At 48.5% G+C, this 20,788-nt stretch overlaps 1 protein-coding gene across 3 annotated transcripts in view; it reads right to left on the bottom strand.

Moving 5' to 3' along the window:
* ADRB2 (adrenoceptor beta 2) overlaps nt 1-20,788 on the bottom strand; it is a 64,215-nt gene that overhangs the window by 28,275 nt on the left and 15,152 nt on the right. The window lies entirely within an intron of this gene.

The raw sequence follows: 20,788 nt of genomic DNA, 5'->3' as shown, positions 1-20,788 counted from the left end.
CGGGGAACATTTCTGTTCAGCCGCAGGCAAACAGCCCAGTAGGAATGGGCTCCTCTGAGTGTCCCCTGAAGAAAAGCACCCTATTTCAACCAGGTGACCATGGATTATATCTGACTCTCCTGAGGATAACACAGAGAGATAAAGAACGGATGTTGCTTGAACGCCAGCAAACATACACTGCAATGCTTTGTTGTACAGTGATTCCCGAGTACGTGTTACTGGCCTGGAGTGGTAAAGTGTCCTACCATGAAGGACGCAATAAGTCTGCCCTCCCCAGAAACCTTTTGCAAAGGCTTTGGGAGTATATCCAGGAGAGCCGCGAATGCCAGGGCAAAGTAATCCTTTCACATGCTTGCTTTTAAACCATGTATAGTATTTTAAAAGGTACACTCACCGGAGGTCCCTTCTCCGCCTGCTGGGTCCAGGAGGCAGCCTTGGGTGGGTTCAGGGGGTACTGGCTCTAGGTCCAGGGTGAGAAACAGTTCCTGGCTGTCGGGAAAACCGGTTTCTCCGCTTGCTTGCTGTGAGCTATCTACAACCTCGTCATCATCATCATCTTCTTCGTCCCCAAAACCTGCTTCCGTATTGCCTCCATCTCCTTTGAAGGAGTCAAACAACACGGCTGGGGTAGTGGTGGCTGAACCCCCTAAAATGGCATGCAGCTCATCATAGAAGCGGCATGTTTGGGGCTCTGACCCGGAGCGGCCATTCGCCTCTCTGGTTTTCTGGTAGGCTTGCCTCAGCTCCTTCAGTTTCACGCGGCACTGCTTCGGGTCCCTGTTATGGCCTCTGTCCTTCATGCCCTGGGAGATTTTGACAAAGGTTTTGGCATTTCAAAAACTGGAACGGAGTTCTGATAGCACGGATTCCTCTCCCCATACAGCGATCAGATCCCGTACCTCCCATTCGGTCCATGCTGGAGCTCTTTTGCGATTCTGAGACTCCATCATGGTCACCTCTGCTGATGAGCTCTGCATGGTCACCTGCTGCTTGCCACGCTGGCCAAACAGGAAATGAGATTCAAAAGTTCGCGGTTCTTTTCCTGTCTACCTGGCCAGTGCATCTGAGTTGAGAGTGCTGTCCAGAGCGGTCAAAATGGAGCACTCTGGGATAGCTCCCGGAGGCCAATACCGTCGAATTGTGTCCACAGTACCCCAAATTCGACCCGGCAAGGCCGATTTAAGCGCTAATCCACTTGTCGGGGTGGAGTAAGGAAATCGATTTTAAGAGCCCTTTAAGTCGAAATAAAGGGCTTCATCGTGTGGACGGGTGCAGGTTTACATCGATTTAATGCTGCTAAATTCGACCTAAAGTCCTAGTGTAGACCAGGGCCTAGTGGTCTCGGTGCCACTAGATGGGACAGAACACCACACCCAGGAGGTGTGTAGGTAACACTAGGCACTGTACAAACACAGAATAAAAAGATGGTCTCAGTGTCAAAGAGTTTATAATCTCAGTTGATTGCATTTTGTTGATATCTTTCATATATTGAAGTGCTCAGAACTGAGGGCATGGCTACACTTACAGATGTGAAGTGCTTTGAGTTAAACCTGCCTTCGGAGAGCGCAGCAGGGAAAGCGCTGCAGTCTGTCCACCCTGACAGGAACAACCGCACTGGCATGGCCACATTTGCGACACTTGCAGTGGCATTGGGAGCGGTGCATTATGGGCAGCTATCCCACAGAGCACCTCTTCCCATTCTGTCGCTGTGGCTCGTGGGAAGGGGGTGGGAGGTGCAGGGCATTCTGGGTCCTGTCCCAACACCCTGTGATGCATCAGTTCGCATCCCAGCAATCCCTGTGCTTCCATCCGCTTTTGGCGCCATCTTCCCACGTTTTTTGTACTGCGCGCTCTGTCTTCCCTTTTGGTCTGCAGGAATAGAGCCCGAATGGCTGAGGAGTATGCTGATGAGTCTCGCCAGCACGTCACGTTTGGCAGTCGAGTTATTCCTTATGATCCAAAGTGACAGTGAGGGCTCCAACGATGAGATCAACTCGAGTAACGCATATGACACGAGTTTGCTTGTGGCATTCACGGACATGCTCACCAGCGTGGAACGCCACTTTTGGGGTCGGGAAACAAGCACTGAGTGGTGGGATCACATCGTCATGAAAGGCTGGGATGATGAGCAGCGGCTGCAGAACTTTTGTATGAGAGAAGCCACTTTCACAGGACTGTGCGGAGCTCGCCCCCACCCTGCGGCGCAAGGACATGCGATTGCCCTGATGGTGGAGAAGCGGGTGGCTATTGCAATCTGGTAGTTGGCAACTCCAGACAGCTACCGATCCGTCACTAACCAGTTTGGAGTGGGAAAGTCGACCGTTGGAATCGTGTTGATGCAAGTTTGCAGGGCCATTAATCTCATCCTGCTCAGAGGAACCGTGACTCTGGGTAACGTGCATGACATTGTGGATGGCTTTGCACAAATGGGTTTCTCTAACTGTGGAGGGGTGATAGACGGCACACATATTCCAATTCTGGCACCAGCCCACCTAGCCTCCAAGTACTTTAATCGGAAGGGGTATTTCTCTATGGTTCTTCAGGCGCTTGTGGATCACCGTGGGCGTTTCACTGACATTAACGCAGGCTGGCCCAGAAAGGGTGCATGATGCACGCATCTTTCAGAACACTGGCCTGTTCAGGAAACTGCAAGCCGGGACTTTTTTCCCAGACCAGAAGATCACGTAGGGGAAGTCAAAATGCCCATTGTGATCCTTGGAGACGCCGCTTACCCTTTAAACCCCACACAGGGAGCCTTGACAGCAGCAAGGAACGGTTCAACAACAGGCTGAGCTGGTGCAGAATGACTGTGGAGCGTGCTTTTGGCCGTTTAAAGGGCCGCTGGCACTCTCTGCATGGGAAGCTGGACCTGGCCGATGACAGCATCCCCGCGGTTATATCCATGTGCTGTACCCTCCATAACATTTGTGAAGGGAAGGGTGAACGATCCACTCAGGCATGGAACTCGGAAGTTCAACACCTGGAGGCTGAATTTGAACAGCCAGAGGGCAGGGCTATTAGAGGAGCCCAGTGCGGGGCTGCAAGGATTAGGGATGCCTTGAGGGAGAAATTTGAGGCTGAAAGCCACCAGGAATGTCTGGTGCCCTGCACGGGAGTGAGGCGCAGTGGTTCCAATGTTAGTAGGAATCTGTGTTTGCTACGCTGACTTGCAGTGCCTGTTTCTTTCCTGGGCTAAGGTATCTTTTACTTTATGCAATAATAAAGAATGTTTTCAAAGCCAAAAAAGTCCATTTATTGAAAAGAAAATTCATTTATTGCAAAGAAACACAACTGCTTGGGAAATAGAAAGGGCAAAAGGGTGGGGTGAGGAGGGGAATGGCACAATCACAGATTTGCATATGTCCTGTTATCATACTCAGCCTTCCTGTCTGGAGTGCTGTGCAGTGAGTGCTGCACTTCAGGATGGCTACACTGCATGGTGATGGGGGTTGAGTGCAGAGGGTAAGGGTGGTAGTTTTCAGGGCTGGGTGGTGAAGCTTCGGGGGTTGGAGGCAGCTGGTGGCGGTAAGAACCCGGATGTTGGGGAAAGTGGGTTGGAGGTGAAATGGGGGCACAAGGGAAAGAGTTTTGGGCTGGGGGGGGGTCGGGCACAGTAGTGCTCCGCCTGCATGGCTACGAGCACCTGGATCGAGTCCGCTTAGTGCTCCATTATGCTTATCAGCCGATCCGTGCTTTGCTGCCGGAGCTCGGTGCTTTTGTGCCAGCGCCCCTCATTCTGCTGGTGGATCCTCCTTTCACTGTCCCGCCACTCCCGCACTTTTTGATTTTCATTACTTGAATGCTACATTACTTCATGCAACATGTCTTCCTTGCTTCTGTGTGGCCTCTTTCTGATTCTTTGGAGTCTTTCAGCCGGTGATAACACAGATGGCTGAGATCTCAAGGTTGCATCTGTAGAGGCAAAATGCAACACTTAACAGAGGCAGCATTGTTCAAACCAGACAGAGCAATGATTCCCCCGTACTTAAGGGCAAGAACAGTCTACAAAATAGCATAATTTGGCCCGTCCCAAAGCGAGCGCACACAACCCACGGGAGCCCCAAAATGGTGAGTAAGCACAGGGTCAAGCATGACTGATTGTTTCATGGCTGTACTGTCCTCTGGGTTTCTGTGCCTTGGGGAGAGCCAACAGCAGCAGGGGACCCCTATACTGAACACTGTCCCCACATTTTCCACAGGAGTTCGTCCTAGAAGATATCTCGCTGCTGAGGGTGAACTGGGAAGCAAGGGAGGGTCTTCTACTGCAATGCGGATTCCGCCCTGGCCCATATGCAGCTTGCCTGTGTGCAGCAATGGTCCCCCTGCCCCTCACGGCACAATGGCGCGGACAAGTTAGCCTTACTGGGACAAGGAACACAGTGGCTCTCCCAAGAAACCTGCACAAGCGCATTGCCCAAGTTCTGGATGAGACCTTTGAAGAGATCACTGAGGCCGATTACCACGATGTGAGAGAGCACATCAACGCCCTATTCCGCATCTAAGCATGCATGCAGCCCTAAACCTCTACACCCCAAGGGCCCGCACCGAATAACTTCCTTCCCAAAATACAAGTCGCTTACCGGGAACGTCCTCTGGTGTTTGTCCTTCCCCAAGCACCAGCCGCCATGACTGGCTACCTTCCTCCTGACTTGAGAACAGCTCCTGGCTGCATGCATCTAAGGATTCCGGGGTGTATTCCTCTGCCTCATCACCCTCGCTCCTGCTTTGCTGCTTCTCCTCCTCCTGCTGCCTTAATGAACTGGGCTCTGAAGTTTCCATGGTGGTACTTGGAGTGGAGATGGGGTGGGCCCCAAGTATTGCGTCCAGCTCTTTGTAGAAACGGCAGGTCACAGGGGTAGCACCAGAGTGGCTGTTTGCCTTGCTGCTTTGTGGTTGGCATTCCACAGCTCCTTCACTTTAATCCTGCACTGCAGTGTGTCCCGGTCATGGCCCCTTTCCATCATGTCCCTTGATATCTGCCCAAAGGTATCGTAATTCCTATGGCTGGAGCACAGCTGGGACTGGACAGCTTCCTCCCCCCAAACCCTGATGAGGTCCAGCACCTTGCCATTGCTCCATACTGGGGATCGCCTGGCGCGTGGAGGCATGGTCACCTGGAAAGATTTGCTGAGAGCACTCCATGCTTGGCTGAGCAAACAGGAAGGGGATTTTCAAAATTCCCAGATAATTTAAAGGGCAGGTCTGATGGTTGGTCACCTGAGGGCAGGGCAGTAGAGTTCAAAGTGATGACCAGAGTGGCTAGAACAGGCATTGTGGGACACTTCTGGAGGCCAATCAGAGTGCACTAACAGACCAAGGCGTCCACACTGGCACCGCGGCGCTCCAGAGGGGGCGCACAAAACATTATTCCACTCACCGAGGTGGAGTACCAGGAGCGCTCTAGGTACGGAGTCAGAGCGCTCTACGTGCCTTGCCAGTGTGGACGAGTAGTGAGCTAGTGCACCCGGGCTCCTTTAATGCGCTGTAACTAGCAAGTGTAGCCAAGCCCTAAGGAAAGTGTCCAAAGGACTTTTAAAAGTGAGAATAACTTAACAAGGATTGCAGTGGATTCACCATCACTGGCAATTTTTAAATCAAGATTGGAGGTTTTTCTAAAAGATCTGCACAAGTTCAAACATGAAAGAATTCAGGGAAGCTCTATGGCCTTGGTATACAGGTCAGACTAGATGATCACACTGGTTTCCTCTGGCTTTATCATCTAAGACTCTGTGATGAACCCATATATCTTAGTAAATCCAGCAAATGAAAGAACATGAAAGGAAATACTGAGATCATGAGGAGATATTTAAAAGCATAGAACATGCATAACTTGGCCAAACGACAGCATAAAGGGACTGGTGGAACATAACTGATTTTAAATGTTTGAGAGAGACAAGGTGGGTGAGATAATATCTTTTATGGGACCAACTTCTGCGAGTGGATGGGACAAGCTTTTGAGCTTCACAGAACTCTTCTGCATGTCTGGAAGGGTTTGTCTCCTCCACCAACAAAAGTTGATCCAATAAAAGATATTACCTCATCCACCTTGTCTGTCTCATATCTTGGAACCAACCCGGCTATAGCAACACTACAAACCATAAATATTTTAAGCATCTAGATACCAAGGAAGGAAAATAATTATGAAGATTGCAAACTAGTGGGAGCAAGAACCAAGATTTCCTTTGTGTCTTGTATGGCACGTCTCACACTGTCAGTACCGAACAAACACATTCTGATAATAATCATTGTTTAGCGTGGTTCAAGCAGAAATAACTAGTAGCAATGGGATGAAATTGAGCAAACATCAAATGTAGGCAGGATAACAGCAAATACAAGGCACTAAGGTATATTGGACAGATCTCCCAAGGAAAATGGGGGAAGCCCCATCATCTGAACTGGGTAAAGTACTCAATATTTATTTTAATAACTTTGCAATTATTTACCCAGTGACGTCTAGTCACAACACAGGTGTAACTGTGTGCACTGTAGTGCAAGAACAACCCAGCACTGGGCTATGGGCAAGGGACAAGATGATCTAATAGTTCTAATTCTATTTATCATCTGTTTGTAACAACTAGCATGTGGAAATCATGGCTGAAATCCCTAGGGGCTCGCTCAGAAAAAGCCAAGACAGGATCTAGCCCTATGATTCTATAATTAGTGTGTGTACAGAAACTTACCCAGTAGAACCCTCCTGTTCCCCTGGCCTGATTCACTCAGTGATTTTGCTCTGGTGTTTGTGATACAATTGCTTCCTTGATGCTGGGTTGTTATATCACAAACAGCAGAGCGTAGCATCCCTGAATGAATCACGCAATAGGGTGGGTATAAAGAAGAAAGTCATGTGTAAACAAAAACCCTCTTGGCAATCGCCATCAAACATGCATAGTCTACTAAGGACTGTCGCACCAGCCAGAGTGACCACGGTTGATGGTGTCACACTTCGTGTACTGAAGTTCCTAGATCAAGCTCAATCCTGCAAATCCCCAGTTCTCTGGGATGATCCTGTGGGTGGCACCAGGGCGTGCAGCCCTTTGCACATTGATGGAAACTTTGAGAGCACAGTGTGCTGGGATGGTTTTATCCCTGCTGGTGACACAGCCAAAGAACATGCAATGCCACTTTGGATATAATGAACGATTGAAGAAAGGCCAGATATTTGCAAGTTTGTAACATTTCACATAAAGTCAAACCACTTTATGCTCAGGATTTTGCACATCTCCAGTCAGCAGAGAGAAGGAAATACAGAAAAAGTTAATAAGCTCTTAGTGTGAAAGAAAAGATAGGTTTTTGTGCAGGGGACCATTGGTTTTAAATTAGACAGGATGATACAGAACTAGCTGACAAGTATAACGCTAGGGCCAGGGCCTTCTACTGCTACTAGCTAAGAGTTATTACTCTGTTATTAGCTCAAGTAATTATGTCCTGGGCTTTAAAAATGAAAGCCCTGGGTTTTCTCACTGGCTGTTTTACAGACAATCTCACAATAGTCTAGGTAAGAGCTGGCAATATACAAAATGTGTTGATTAACAGCTAGCAAAGTCTTGCTGAATCTCTATTAGTAACCGGATCAGGCTGAGGTTCAACTTCCCTTGAGGATGCCAAGTAATGATAATTTCTGGCACTTATAAAGGTTCTCACCCCCTTTGCAAAGATGAATGAATTTACTCTCTCAGCCAGCATCTGAGGTAGGTGAATAATATTAGGTGAACGTCATTCTGGGATGTATTAGCAGGAGTGTTGTAAGCAAGACAGGAGAAGTAATTCTTCCACTCAGCACTGATAAGGCCTCAACTGGAGTACTGGGTCCAGTTCTTGGCACCACACTTCAGGAAAGATGTGGACAAATTGCAGAAAGTCCAGAGAAGAGCAATAAAAATGATTAAAGGTCTAGAAAACATGACCTATGAGGGTAGATTGAAAAAATGGGGTTTGTTTAGTCTGGAGAAGAGAAGACTGAGAGGGACATAATCTTCAAGTATGTGCAAGGTTGTTATAAAGAGGGAGGTGATCAATTGTTCTCCTTACCCATTGAGGACAGGTACAAGAAGTGATGAGCTAAAATTGCACCAAGGGTGGTTTAGGTTGGACATTAGGAAAAACTTCCTAGCTGTCAGGGTGGTTAAGCACTGGAATAAATTACCTGGGGAGGTTGTGGAATCTCCATCGTTGGAGGTTTTTAAGAACAGGTTAGACAAACACCTGTCAGGGACGGTCTAGTCTTGCTTCTGCACAGGGGACTGGACTCTATGACCCATCAATGGTCCCCTCCAACCCTACAGTTTTATGATTCTAGCTCGATCTTACTGATGAGAGAACTGAGGCATGGAGAAGTGAAATGACTTGACCACAGCTGGGAACAAAACACAGATTTCCTGACTCCCAGTTCTGTGCCTTAACCATAGACTATTGTTTCCAGAGCATGGGGGTGATTTTTTCTCACCCCAACAGATCCTGTTTCTCATGCCTGCCACTCACAACCCCCCTATTCTCTCAGAGAATGGAGTCAATCCTCAAATGAGCCCCAGGTATTGAGGAGCCTTTGTGCAGAACCAGAACAATTAAGCTTGCAGAGGCACCTGCCACAGACTCGCACGGGTTTTAGTACCAATAAAGATGCAATCGCCACCCACTAACCCTGACAATTGTGACTGCTCGTCAGTGGAGATTGCAGATGTGAGACTGAGAGTATGTCTACATTAGTCAAAGGCCACGTCTACACTATGAGCTAGGGGTAGGATTCCCACCCGTCATACTCATGCTAGTTCCCACCGAGTTAGTGCCAGTATGAATAGTAGCGTAGCTGCACTGGAAATGGTGGCATGACTGAGCCATGCTGCATATATACCCACCAGTTTCAGGTGGGTTTATACTTAGCACAGCTTAGCTATGAGAGCTAGAGCGCGTATGTGTAAATGAGCTGGGAATCACACCCCTAACTCATAGTGTAGACTTAGCCAAGAGGTTAGCTAACATCTTAGCTTATCACTTACTAACCATAACTTTTTCTCTAGTGTAGACACTGGCAAACATCTTCTACTTCGCTCTGGCTGGTTGACCCTAGGGCAGTCAATAGGTTACATATATGCGTAAAGTAGAGCATGTGTTTAAGTGCTAGCAGGACTGAGGCCTTTGACTGTAAACTCTTCAGGGCAGTGACTGGCTCTTCCTGTGTGTTCGTACTGCACCTAGCACTATGGGGCTGTGACCCAGACAGGGACCATTGTGAACCACTGCAAACTGACTAATATGAATTAAAAATAAACTAAGATGGGGGAACAAGAAGAGATGGACAATAGGGCAGAGGAATCCTGCACACAAAGCAGAGTCCCAGTCAGTGAAAAGCCCGTATTTGAACTCCTTTCTTTCCACACTTTCTATGCGTCTTTCTATGGAGAGAGGTAAACAACTTTGATTGCTGCAGGGAAAATGCCACATTATTCACACATTCACTGGCTTTCAACAGGTGGCCATGCTTAAAAGCCAGCCCAGTCCCAGGGAGGGAGATACAGGAGAGAGAGAAAAGACCATGCAGATTCATCTCTGTACCTGTCGGACGCACTCACTGAAAAGGGATAATGACTCAGAATAACAGCCACACACCTGCTCCACACCCATTGTAAAAATGGGTTTCAGGTAATTAGAGCAGCCTTGGAGAAGGAAGCTGGCTTGCTATTAATCTTAAAGGGACACATCAAAAAACAAAACTCCAACAATCAGGCCAAGCTTGGGAAGGGACACAATGAAAGAACTGTATTGCCACAGATAGCCTAATGTCTGCAGGGCAGGATTAACTTTTTGTGGGCCCAGTGCCAAACATATTTGTGGGGCCCCCTGGGGAATGAAGGGGTCAGGGGCAAGAGCACAGTGGGCAGGGTGGATTTGATTTAAATCATGATTTAAATCACTAGTCAGGAAGACTCGATTTAATCATGGTTTTCTACAGAAAAGTGCATTCTTGTTGGTTGTTATAACCTTAATACATATTCCTCACAACTCAGAGATAGATGTAGGTTTCATTTTTAGAAGGTACACACTATACATTTTTAAACAGTGATTTATTTTGAAAACTTTTCAGATGAATTTTACAGCTATATCAGAAAATGAATGATTGGTTATTTCATTTACCAAAGATAATTGAAGCACATATTTATGAAGTCATTGGGAGGTGAACTATCTCCACTTCAACAGGTTAATCATTAATATTTGGAGGATTTTCTTGTCAAGCTGTATTAGGAAGAGAACATCACCAGACAGACATTTAGATTGTTTTATTTAACTAAAACAACAATATTAAGTATTCTGGATTTTTTTCTTCAACAGCAAACATAATATTTTAACAATCCAATTTAAATTTAAAAAATCCGATTCATTTTTTTTTTTTAAAGTAATTGATTTTTATCCACCCTGACAGCGAGGCATGGTGGGGGGAAGGATTGGTCCCCAGCTGCAGCGAGGCAGGGGCCAGGGGCAAGATGAGCACAGTGGGGCATGTGGGGAGGATTAGTCCCTGCTGACTGGAGCAAGGCAGGGGCCAAGGGCAAAAGCACAATGGGGCGGGAGCTAGGGTTCGTCTCTGGAGCAAGGGAGGGGCCGGGGGTAAACTGCAATTGCAGCAGGGCTGGGGAAGGGGTAAACCGGATTCCCCCCTGCCCTTGCCCCTGCCCACATAGAGTGGGTACCTACCTTCTCCCTGGTTCTAGCCCATTCTTTTCGTCTCTCTCTGCACTGAGCTGAGGGTGGGGGTGCACTGAGCACAGGGCTGGGGATGCAAGGTCTGGGAGGGATTTAGGGTGCAGGAGCAGGGTTGGGGTGCAGAGTCTGGCCAGGAGCTAGGGTGAGGGAGGGGGCTCAGGGTTGGGGCAGGAAATTGGGGTGTGGAGCGCTTACCTGGAGCAGCTCCCATTTGGTGCAAGGGGTGCAAGTGAAAATGTGCGGGGGGGGGGTTGCAGGAGCTCCCGTTTGGTGCTTAGGTGGGGGGTGGGGATGGAGGGGGTGCAGGAGTCAGGCATGGGGTGTGGAGGGGCTGGGTATGTGGGGGGGTGCAGGAGTCAGGAGTGGGGGCTGGGTATGTGGGGGGGTGCAAGAGTCAAGGCTGGGGTTGTGGAGGTGTGTGGGGGGTGCAGGAGTCAGGGCACAGGGCTGGGGGTGTGAGCTGGGGTCGTGGGGGTGTTCCCAGCCTCCTGCAGCTCACGGCAGGGGACTGGAGGGGGTATGCTCTGATTCTACCCCCTTCCCCAAGCCCCAGCCTCCTCCCCCGCCTCCTCCCCTGAGTGGCGAGTGCGCTGCGGCACCGCTCCTCCCCCTCCCTCATGCCAGCAAACAGCTGTTCGGTGGCGGGGGAAGCACTGGGAGGGGGAGGGGCAGAAACACAGCATGCTCAGGGGAAGAGGCGGGGAAGTGGGGAGCTTGGCTGCTGGCTGAGCCGGCCCTGCTGCAGCAGCAGGAGTCGGCAGGACCAAGGTTCTGCCCGTTGCCCCCGCAGAAGGGAGTAGGGGGCGGAGAAGAGTGGGCTGGGCCAGGGCCCCTTTGGAGTGTGGGCCCGGCAGCACGGTAAATCCGGTACTGACACCAAAGCCGTGCATCCAGGAGCAACGGGGGAGGGGAGGGGCCACTACTTTGCCCTCCCTCCACATCACAAGCCCAGGAGGTTGTGGCTGCAAGAAAACCCCTTGGTTGCTGCATTTGAGAAACGCTGCATAGACCACAGGAGGGCTCTTGCTGGAGGAAACCTCTTCAGTGAGGCTTGCAGGTCTCTGAGAAGGATTTAATGAATGCTCTTGGCTGGTAGTGTTGTGAGGACCCTTGCTCTGTAATCTCAGCCTTGGCTGAGTGAGGGTGCTCAGGTCACGCTGGGTTATGCAGAAGAGCTAATCTATACGTGTACCTCAGTCACATAGGGTCCCATGTTCGCAGCCCATTGAAAAACAAGGCACCTTTTGCCAAGATTTGTCTATGAGGTCACTGTTTGGACCAACAGCTGCTGGACTGTTGGCTCCCGACTTCCAGTGAAAACCTTTGACAAAATGCAAACTTCAGTGTTTATGTGAAATGAGTGTGAAATGAGGCTTGGGGCTCATGTGGAAATGCCACAGGGAACTCAGGCTGGAAGAGAATCAATGCCGAACAAGGTTTCTGTTCATCTAAATTCCCAGAACCAAAGCAAGGGAAGGCCCCACTTGACAATGCTTCCAGCTAGTGGCAGCTCTCGCAGGATTAACATATCAGCGAGGCGTGTCACAGCCGCCGAGTGGAAGGAAGGAATGTTCTGAAACGGTTTCTGTGGTACTGGCAGCTGAGACTACAGGATGGTGGGGAGGGGAAAGACGACTCTAGCCTGCTAGAATTTGGAAGAACGTTCTTCCCTGTACAACAGATGATGGGGCAGGTATAGGTGAGAGAACAGGGGAGAGGTGGCCATGCAGGATGCAGCTGAGGGGCCAGGTGCAAAGAATGCTGGAGGGGGCAGAGAGGGTTCAAACAAGGGTGCAGCGTGCAAGTCAAGCTGCAACTATCAGGGCAGGGTGATGGGGCTGTCCACAGACAGTCCTCAGGCACAACCGCCATGAATTAGATAAGTAGCCTTGCAAACTCTACTGTCCCTGGCGCCAGTAATGCCTTTTGATGGGCGAGTAAAATGTCATTCAGTTTTTCCATTGCCACCATCATTCGCATTAGTGCAAAGGGCAGGAAAGTAGATTTTATGACTGGGTAGTCAATTTCACGTCACAGGGTTTCAAGAGACTTAAAAACTGCAATAATACACCCTCGCTGGTGATCTGCATTATCTTCATCACAGGTATATTCACACATAGATATATTGAAGTCCTAGGCACATTGCTCATGTCTGCATGACTATTTTGCCTAATGGGGGATGGCAGTATGCCTTTCTTTCTTTCTTTCTTTCTTTCTTTCTTTCTTTCTTTCTTTCTTTCTTTCTTTCTTTCTTTCTTTCTTAAATCTCCTGAAATCCCAGTGGTTGTACCTAACATTACAAAGTGCATTGGTTCCCAAAAGCAGCCATGCATTTTATTATTATTAATCATGTTTATTAGGGTAGAGCTTAAGAACCCACCAAGAATGGAGCTACATTGTGCTAGGCACTGTACAAACAGTCATAGATGGCCCTTGACCTGAAGAACTTACAATCTAAGTAGGCAAGCCAGATGTAGGGTGGGGGAAGGGATAGAACACACAAGCAGAGTGAGCAATGTGATGGCAACAAACATTGTGTTAGTTCCAAATGGGAGGGGAAGGGAGGGGGGATTTAGTAAGGAGGGCATCAGCTAAATGCACAGGCCAGAACAGTGTTCCTACACTTTTGCCACACGGCATGACCTCACGCGTATGCCAGTGGGAGTGTTCCCGTGGTGTGGAGCCCATTCAGGGGGACAGGAAGACCAGGATAAGAAGCAGCTAGTGTAGAGTGAAGCTGAGGAGAAGAGTCAGTGAAGGAGGGGCCCAGGGAAGGAGGGAGTTGGAGTAAACAGCCAGTCAGGGCAGGGCAGAGAAAGTCCAGTCAAAACTGTAGGAAGTTCTCCGAATGTTTAGATGTTCCTCCTTGGGCTGCTTCTGTTTCAACCGGCTGCAGTCTCTGGCTGGATCCTCTCTGCAATTTCCCCCCAAGGTCACATAAGAGGGGGAACCACCTGCATCCCAGGGACCCCAAAGGTGAGGGGGAGGCTCCCTGCACTTTTTAGGGTGCTGGGGAGAGGGGTGGCCGCAACTGGGCCCCTTTTTACCTCCTCCTCCCAAGTGCAGCAGTCACTTCTTTGTCTGCTTCTGCTCCTACCAGCTGGAGTCTCCGGCTGGCTCCTCTCTACTTCTATCCTCACTAGAGCAGCACGTGTCTCTAATGCTCAGGAGCGGGGAAGGCAATACCAGCCTAGCTCTAAGGTACCCTGTGCCAATGGTTGGCATTGAATCGTTACTTGAACAGGCGGGAAGGGGTGGCAACACAGTCAAAATGGAGTTCCCCAGCCTGCCACTCAATTCACTCTTGAAACAAACAGCCGTTTAAAGAGGTGGAAAGCCCCAGGACCCAGCCTGCCTATGCACATTCCTCATGAAGAATGTTTTCCAAATAAAGGCCCTAAATTGTGTACAGAGTAACAAAAAACACAGAGCACAGGTGTGTCCGAGTTGATTCCTGCAAGAAACTCTAGCTGTGACCCTGAAGTCAGACACTTCCACATCGCCAGTGGGTGAATGGTAACAAGTTAGCTCCAAGGTGGACCTCTTTCTGCTATTTTTAATACTTTGTGGCTAGGCCTGGAAAGTGGAGGACCCTGCATGAAGATGCTGCACATGGACCAGACTCACCAAATGTTTCCGTGACCTTGTTTATGTTCTGGTTTCATTTCAGAGTCCTATCAGACATGGGATCGTGACCATCCCTAACACTACACTAAGTCAAATCTGATTGTCAACCTAGCTGCCCGAGTTTGTACCCAGGGGGTCAGGCAGGATGGTACTCGGGTGACTAGCCCAAAACACCACCCATGCCACTGAAGCCTCGGTCCTAGCTCGAGCACACTTAGGATGTATACATCCACCAGAGCTGGAATTACACCTCCCGGCTACTGTGTAGATGTGCCCCTACTGAATGCACAGCATCTGGGGGTTGTTCAGAACACTCATAGCCCACGGGAGCCAGGAGCTTTCCCGTTTTCATGGCTTCATTCAAGACCTCCACTGGAAACCTGTGGAATTCCATGGTGGACAGCTGTGTAACTGGAGAGACGTGGCCATTTTCATCCCTATTTTAACTCCATTTACTCTACTGGGGATACATGAGGGCTGAATTTCACCCATGATGTTAAATTGCAATGTAGAGTCTTAAAAGTAAAGATGTGTTTGAATCTTGGATCTCATATATTCTTTTTACATTGATGAATCCTGCAGTTTATGACCTAGGAAACTAAGGGTCTCTCTACACTACAATTAGACACCTGTGGCTGGCCTGTGCCAACTGACTCAGGCTCACAGAGCCTGGGCTAAGGGACTGTTTTATTGCAAGGTAGACATTTGGGCTTGGGCTTGGACCCGCCTGGACTCGAGGCCCAGCCCAAACATCTACACCACAGTTAAACAGTCCCTTAGCTTGAGCCCTGCTGGCCTAAATCAGCTGGCCCGGGCCATCTGCAGATTTTTAATTGCGTGTAGACACACCCAAAAGAAACAATATGGGGGCATAAGTGACACAGCAGATTAGTGCCCTTGTCTTTCCGCTCTGGAGATGTGAGTTCAAATCCTGCCTCATGGTTACCAGTGAACACAAAGAATAGGAATTTCCTCCTAGGATTAAATGCTGGCCAATGCCACAGCCCCTTTTGCCTGCTCCAGGGATGAATTTGGCACATACATTGTGGCCAACTCTTGTAATTTTTAACAGGAGTCTTGTGGTTTTTGGTGTTTTTATTATTATATAAACATTGCAGCTTTTTTTCTTTTTCTTCTTTTTAAGTTTCTGACCTTCCTGGCTGGAAAGAAAAGCTTGAACATGTGAACCCTAAATGCTCAAAACCCAGAAGGGAAATAAACGGAATCCAAAATGTATTCTTAAAAAAACCCTCCGGATTTTTATGTTAATCTCATGATTTGGGGAGGCCTACCTCATGGATTTTGAATCCTTGGGGTTGGCAATACTGCCATTAGTTATTATTATTATTAATTATTATTATTTGTATTTCCTAGCAGGCCCAGCTATGAGCCCAGGACCCTATTTGCTAGCACTGTACATAACAAAATGATGCCCCTACTTCAAAGAGTTTAGTGCTATTGTTGTTCTTCCAACATTTTCAGCTTTAGGGGAAACTCTTATGCAGCAGAAAGATATTCATTCAAGCACATGGGGTTTGCTGTTCACCTCTGGCATAGAGGATAACATGATAAGAAAAATATTCCAATCTATGGAAAAGCCCCAAGAGCTTTGCAGAATCACCGTAGCACAAATGCTAGTGTTTTGGTCCATTCCCACAGAACCCTGTAGTGCTGTCCTACAAGGGGAAACACGTTGTGATGTTTGCCCCAGGTCAGAGGGCAGAATGAGCCTGTTAAATGCCTGCGTCCAGAGGGGAGATAGGAAGATGATGTCACGTCTCTGGACCTCCCTGAGCCTGGAGCTGGAGGGACATCCGAACGTGCGTGTGCGATCGAGATCAGCAGAGCAGAATGTTTCGCCAGCCGGCAGCTACGAAAGCCAAAGAAGTTGAGGCTTTGTGATTTGTTTTTTTCTTCCCCATACTTTGCTTTTATCTCCACAGGCCAAAGTAAACGAGTCACACCTAAAAACAACAGCCTCATCTGCCCTGTCCTGCCTGCTGCCGCCCCTGCCTTTGGTTCTGAGTCTGGTGACACTTCATTTGCATGCTGTGCTCCTGACCTTTCCTTGCTGGGAATGGCCTGGGCCCTTCGCCACGGATCACTTGACTCTTGTGCTCCTCATGCTGTTAAGTACAGTGCAGCTGGATAAGCCACACTTCCCCCATCCTCCCCCATCCCCGCCCACTGCTGGCGACGTACAGCATGTCATCACCTTTTATTGCTAGTGAGAACTGACCACAACTGTCACTTACGGTCTGCTAGCAAATGTCAGCCCACAGGCTGCATTGGGAATTGGGGGGTGGGGAGGGGGAGCACAGACAGAACAGGGTGTACGTTACTCTCCTTGTGGGAGACTGAAAGATGTTCATTCAGGAATGGACAGTTCAGTGATACCTCTTTGCAGGGTTCCAGCCTGGAAATAAACATTTCCAGGAACCCCTGGGAGAGGGGATTATCTCCTCTGCTGATCCCCATGCAGGGGCTTGGACAACCTGCCAGTTTTTCACAATGAACTGAATAAGCGAATGGCACATTTAGTGGGTGCTGTCCTTTTTTAAGTCATACAATGCCTTTGCCATGATTTTGTTCACACACACACACGCACACACACACACACACACCCTCTCCCGGCCCTTCCCCCAGGTCCCCTCTCCCTCTCTCATTCTCTAATTGCACTGAACACATATTAATTAGTTCAAATGGTCTCTGATCCTGCCAGCTGCTGAGTCCCTTCCATTCCCCTGTACTTGGGGTGGGGGCTCTCATGGTCTTACAGCCACCAGCGTCCCCACTCTGCAGGTGCCCGGGACACCACGATCTTCCCAGATCTTCTTTGCCGTTTGAAAATGTTACCCTGTGGTGAGTGTGTGCTACAAGAGCCCCTCTGTGCTGAGCCACAGAGGCTCTGACTCTGATATAGAGCAGTGATGCTTTAGTTGAAGCTGTAGCCCCTCGTATGTTTATCTCTGGAGGTCTCTGGTTCAATCCCTGCTAGGTCAGCTAAGACGACAGCCCTCACAAAAAGACAACATCCCCAGCCAGTTGGGGTAGGAGCAGAACTTGGGAAGGAGGCAAGGCCCGGCATGGCCGGGTGTATTTGGATCTCAGCCTCCTGGGCAAGGAACTGTGCTGGCTCCATGGGGCTATTATATGTCAGGTTTGCTCCCTCAAGAAGCAGGCTGCTATAATTACCCCAATCACAGGCTGCTGTCCATTTTCTTTTTTAAACTGGCTGTTGTCTTGGAGGGGAGATAATGTTTTAGGTGAAGAGTGACAGGGGAAGGAAAGGTGTCTGTGAGTGTCAGGGTGGGAGAGGCAATGGAGGGCTGGTTCTGATCTCACCCTGGTATTGCACTGCTGTAACCACTGACTTTAATGGTGGTATTCTTGATTTATACCCCCAGGAGAGAGGAAACTACGAACTTGATTCTGACTAGAACTACAGGCTTGTACATGGGCGCTGGGCACAATTGCCAACTTTCACACAGTAAATAAGCACCCCGACTTTCACAATAAGACAAAAATCAAGCTAATCCCATTTCAAAACAAGGTCAAAACAAGCCAATCCCTAAGAACCCCAACACTCTAGGCGACTAGATCCCCATGACGTGCAGTCTGGGACTGTGGTGGGCCCGCTGTGCACCCCTGACTCTCTCCCCCCTTGTCCCTGCTTGCCCCTTGCCTCTGCTTGCTAGGAGCCGATCAAAAAAAAAAAAGAAGCAACAAGCTACAAGCCAAAAACTAGCCCAATTTCTGTGTTTTTTTCGCGGATTTGGCATGTCTGGCACTGGGAGGAGTAAGCCCCCATCTTACGCTCCTGCATAGGCAACCAGGACCACAAAGGTGTGACTGGGCACTGCATGCCTCTTTCTTCCCCTGGCACTGGCCAAAGCAGGCAGGAAGCCTTGGCACTGTGCCCCAGCCCACCAACCGGCACAGCACTGCCAGTGCAGTGGGTGTCGTAACTTGGTGCTAGTATAGAACAGCAAATTACTGCTCCCCTGGAGCAGGAGGGAAGCAGGGAAGGAACTGTACCTCCAAGGGATATCGCTGAGGCACAATGCCCCCCTCAGGCTATGCCTGGTGCAGTGCATTTTGCATGAAACCCCCTAGTTCAGGGCGGTGACTAATGTCTCACAATCAAGCCCTGAGCAAAATACAAACTGAAGACACTGATACCTTGTCTACACCAGGGAAATTTGCCACATTGAGTAATATTTGTTCCACCAGCACAGTTGTGAAAGCCACCCTCTCCGCAGTCCTTTCACAACCATGCCAGCAGCCATGCTTCACAGATTATGCTTTTTCAGAGTTTAATATCAGTTGTTGAACTTGATGTCAGTGGAGTGAACTGCAGATTTTCACCAGTGTGACAGAGAGCAGAATCTGACTGTGAAAGGACAAACAAGCTGAATAATAGGCAATTAAAATCAGTGCCCCCGCAGGTCACAACCAAACCTACTGGGCAATTACAAGAGCTGAAGATATTTGGGTTTAATAAGGATGAGTCACACAGGCCCTTTGCTTCTGAGTCCTGACCAATTGACAGCACATGTACAGAGGGTGGGATCAATGAGGGAGGAGACATGGGAATGGTAAAATGGGGATCTGCATATAACAAGTGTGATGGGGAGGATCAAATCTTCTAGTGAGCACAACCTAGAACCTATCCTCTGAGATTCAGCATTAATTTAGCAACCCCAGACCAAGGCAGTGGTCACTGTGATGTTTCTCCCTCTAATTATCTTTGTTTCCTGACACAAAGAGAAGGGATTTCTTTTTCTTTCCATTCTTTTGGTTGTTAGGCAGATCACACAAACCTTATACCCAGGAGACTTCTGCACCTAGAACAAAAGGGATATTTTAAACCTAGAACGTGCATGGAAAGAAAAAGGGCCAGGTTTTCAATTCAGCTGCACTCGTGTAAATCTTCAGTATTATGATGATTGATTCATATTACAGTAGCATGCAGGGACTCCAGTCAGGACCAAGGCTCCATTGGGCTAGGCACAGTACAAACACACTGCGGGAGACAGTCTCCCTTCCCCAAAGAGTCTGCTGATTGAAAGCAAGGGATGCCAGGTTCATTTACACTAGTGTAACAGAGACTTGGCTCATGGGGCCTCATTTCAAGCAGGAGCTTATTGGATATGGAATGACAACCTATATTTAACATACACGGCTACCTGCCATCTAGTCTCAGAACAAATAAATCAGGTGGGACCAAAATGGGTGGGGGTTCCTGAGCCAGGAATGAGAAAACGCTTGGATAGTGAATGGTCCCGAACTGGGGTCCAATATTAATATATTGATAAATGAATTAACAAATAATTAAGGTAGTTCCTTCTCTCCCTCCTTCCCCTACCCCTGCAGGCACTGTAACTCTCCAGGAGCTATGTCCCATGAAGCAATATCTCCTTTTAAAAACATGTGACCGAGAAAAGCTATCTTATCGAGCCGGATTGTGAGCTATTTACTCAGGTTTTATTCAGTGCTTACTCAGGCAAAACTGCTAGTAAAATCAATGAGTAAAGACTGAGTAAATGCCTTCAGGATTTGGTCCTGGATCATGTAACATTATGAGCCCAGTTACACCCAGGGGTTTGAGAAGCAAGTGTTCAGGTTGCAGTGGTGAGATTCAGAAAGGGTGAGTAATGCTTTCAGCTGGGTGGCTCTGATAGGAATAAGGACTGAAGCCTCGGGGCGAGAGAGAGCCCTTCCCTCCACGCCCAAGGTTGCCTGAAGGGTTTCCTCCTCTTTGTGGACCTAAAAAATCAAGCAAAAAGAAAAGGAGGATTTGTGGCACCTTAGAGACTAACCAATTTATTTGAGCATAAGCTTTCGTGAGCTACAGCTCACTTCATCGGATGCATTCAGTGGAAAATACAGTGAGGAGATTTATATACACACAGAACAGGAAAAAATGGGTGTTACCATACACACTGTAAGGAGAGTGATCACTTAAGATGAGCTATTACCAGCAGGAGAGTGGGGGGGGGAGAAAACCTTTTGTAGTGATAATCAAGGTGGGCCATTTCCAGCAGTTAACAAGAACGTCTGAGGAACAGGGGGGATAAACATGGGGAAATAGTTTTACTTTGTGTAATGACCCATCCACTCCCAGTCTCTATTCAAGCCTAAGTTAATTGTATCCAGTTTGCAAATTAATTCCAATTCAGCAGTCTCTCGTTGGAGTCTGTTTTTGAAGTCTTTTTGTTGTAATATTGCGACTTTTAGGTCTGTAATCGAGTGACCAGAGAGATTGAAGTGTTCTCCGACTGGTTTATGAATGTTATAATTCTTGACATCTGATTTGTGTCCATTTATTCTTTTACATAGAGACTGTAGGCCAGTTTGACCAATGTACATGGCAGAGGGGCATTGCTGGCACATGATGGCATATATCACATTGGTGGATGTGCAGGTGAACGAGCCTCTGATAGTGTGGCTGATGTGATTAGGC

Source organism: Natator depressus, chromosome 8, assembly GCF_965152275.1.
Source record: "Natator depressus isolate rNatDep1 chromosome 8, rNatDep2.hap1, whole genome shotgun sequence".
Taxonomy (NCBI): domain Eukaryota; kingdom Metazoa; phylum Chordata; order Testudines; family Cheloniidae; genus Natator; species Natator depressus.
This window is presented reverse-complemented; position numbering and strand designations above follow the sequence as displayed.